The 3,218-nt window shown below is 39.3% G+C and overlaps 1 pseudogene; it reads right to left on the bottom strand.

The window, feature by feature from the left end:
• Positions 1-305: 305 nt before the first annotated feature.
• On the bottom strand, positions 306-2,682 carry LOC123163712 (alpha-copaene synthase-like; annotated as a pseudogene).
• Between the last annotated feature and the right edge of the window lie 536 nt (positions 2,683-3,218).

The following is a 3,218-nucleotide window of genomic DNA, read 5'->3' as shown; positions in this document are numbered from 1 at the left end:
AAAGGAGGTGCATAAGTGCATTACATAGCAGCCCGTAACATTGAATTACAGAGCCAGATTTTAAATCTACAAATGGCAATAATTCGGCTAGCAAGGTAGTAGCCAGCAATAGCCATTGTAATGATGAAAAAAGGCACGAAGCCAAATAGTTCAGTAGACCAAATGCAGATGGAAAAAGTGAAAAACAAATAACAAGTGACAATGCATGGAGTCAATCAGAATCATTGTAGGCGGAGTGAGGCTTATCAGAAACACCATCTTGAGCTTGGTTATCTTCTGAATCTGAACTAGCAGGGTCTGAGACTCTACAATTGAACTGATTTGACAAAAAGAATATCAACTGTCTCTTGAAGGTGTGTGCCAAATGTGAATCCCTCTTTATTCCTACCATAGAACAATGATGTGCTGCTAGCATAGTTGATAACCCTCTTCAAAAAACCGCTGACATTAGTGCAAGATCTTCAAAGCGAGCTTGGTTTATAGTTTTCCATTCATCATCCATAAAGGATTCAATACAGGACAAGGCGACCTCACTGCTGACCTTGTGATCATACATGTAACACTCCACGGTGGTTGGTACATCTCCTTTGTTCTTTCCGAGCTGCATATGTACAAGGTATAATTAGATACATTATTGGCCCACTGCTTAATGGCAATACATAAGAATTAGAACAAAAACCAAGAGACTATAGATGAACTGCTGAAATGTCATTCATTAAACGTTCAATCTTCGCGCATGACATGACGACATCAGGGTAATCAATCACCCTCTCCAATGTTCCCTTCATTAGGGCATCGCCCATGCCAACCGCACTAGCCACACATAGAATTGGCATGCCTATGGACATGCTAGTCAAATTTAGTTGATCTTCAAAGCTTGGCTTGAAATTCAGGTGTGACCATTCGGCTTCTTGGAGATAATAAGTAGATAGCTTTTGGAACTGTAGACAATTAAAACTAATTAAACATAGAACTAATTTTATGGAAAAGAATGTCACCATCTCCTGCTACTATTGGAATGTACTGCACCTCTTTCTTGACATACGCCACCTGAGTTCTCTTGTCAAGTCCAAGTTGATCCTCAAACTCCTTGAAGGTTGTGAGTAGTAAATTATAGAACATCTTCAAATACTCTTGCAGAAGAGAATCAGCGTCGTAATCCCATCTACAATGCCAATTGAATGGATGAAGATTAGTTGAGAGCCATCTAGTTTACTAGGGTTTGTGTGTTCATTCTCTATATATAAAGGAATGTGGCGACAAAGTAATCAAACCGTTGTATGGCTGTGTTTAGCAGCCGGCTTTCCACTATGGTGGCATGGGCGTCATATGTGTCATTCATCACGGTTTGTAGTGCCAATATTTTGGCAAACATCATTCGTGCCAGCTCAAAGTCTTTCTCGTAGAACAAAGTATAGGACCAAGTGTAACACTCCACCAGGACGATCCCGAGCATAGCTTAATCCCATGTGCTCGTAAGCACATTCCCACCACCTGAAACAATGGCATCCTTAATCAGATTGTTGTATAATAAATGTAGAGAGAAGATTAGTACTCTTGCGTAGTTTAGGGCCTATTGAGATTATTCATAATGTCGAAAGTAAGCTAGCGTCTGACATATGACACATATAATTGTGACGCCCGAGTTTTTGTTTCTTGAGTCTAGATTAATTGATTTCTCGTAGGTACCAAAGAGATGTACCTGGAAATAGACTTGAGCTCATTCAAATGGACATACTGCAAAAGGGTAAACTTCAGCTTTGCCAGCTCCAGTAGAATCGGATTATGCCCTTCCTCCTGTTTGTACTCTGTGAGATAATGCATTGTCTCCAATCTTCTGTAGGTCCTTGGCAGTGGAATGTCAAGGGCTCGTTTGACTTGCTCTGCTAAAGGCGACTTGAAGTTGCCCCTCATTGACTCAAGATGATACCTTGCGAAGGATATGGCTTCTTCGAGTTCCGGCTCACCATGAATCAAAAGGAATGCAGCGTTGTACAAACCTAACAATCCCTTTGGTTCATTTGTTATCTCCTTACTGAAGCTCCCACGTTCGTCCTTGAATTTGTCGAACACATCTACAATACAAAATCTCGTATGATTCGATGGGTATTGGTTCCTTATGTTGTATCAAAAAAAATCAATAGATATATACCTGGAGATACCCAAAGGCCATGCTCTCTAAGCAAGCGAAAACGAAGAGCCACCTCATAGAGGCTGTAGCTATTGAACTCGCACTCGTGGATATGGTGCAGCGTGATGTCTATATGCTTATTGAGGAGATGATTGGTTCTGAGAAGTTGTAGCGCATTCACAAGGGTAAGTGACTCTATCACATGTTTGCATGCCTTAAATATCATGCATACGTCCTGCTTCAGTGTATCGACTCTCAGCATCATCCATTCCTCGGACGTCTGTACACACCAACAGATTTGGTTGATGGGAGCACATGTGAAAATATTGCAGAGTGTACTACTGTATAAAACAGAGCAAACAAGAACTTAGTAGCGTTTAAATGGCCAACAATGCCACACAATGCAAACCCATACTAATGTATAGCACTCTGCCACTATACTTTGTTAACAGTAGGAATATGCTAGTAATATATTTTGTGAGAGTTGCAATTTAAACATTGAAAATATTTTACCACCTCTGTCCCACATTACAAGATGTTCTTTGAGATTATTTTAGCCTACCAAAACATCTTATAATTTGGAACAGAGGAAGTAGCATATAAACAGATGGAGAAATCTAGCAATATAGGTGATAATTTAGAACGGTGCCCAGACTCATCTACACCTGATGAACAGTGAATTCTAGAACAAATAGTAGAAAAAATCATAAAAATCTAAAAAAGATATAAGGCATACAAGATGCTCATGTGGGCATGGTGCATGCAAAATTTCGTGGTGTTTGAACATTGAAGAGGTCGTGCTAAAAAAAACAAGTAGTGTTCTTTTTTTTCTCAGACAGTCAAAATTTATTTATTTTTGGCCTTGTCCACATAGGCATCTTGGATGCCTAAGATTTTTAGATTTTCTTTTAAATTATTTATTATTTTATTTGAATTTACTGTACACTCTGCATGTGCAGAATCGCCACTCTCCAATATAGGGGCACTATTTTTTTGACGTGAATATAGGAACTATCGTAAACATGCATCTAGGATTCATGAATTCTGTTGTCTTTTGACAGTATTGTAAACACCTAGCAGTTGCCAA

The sequence above is a fragment of the Triticum aestivum genome, chromosome 7D (assembly GCF_018294505.1).
Source record: "Triticum aestivum cultivar Chinese Spring chromosome 7D, IWGSC CS RefSeq v2.1, whole genome shotgun sequence".
NCBI lineage: Eukaryota > Viridiplantae > Streptophyta > Magnoliopsida > Poales > Poaceae > Triticum > Triticum aestivum.
The sequence above is the reverse complement of the archived record's forward strand: the minus strand, read 5'-3'. Positions and strand labels throughout refer to the sequence as shown.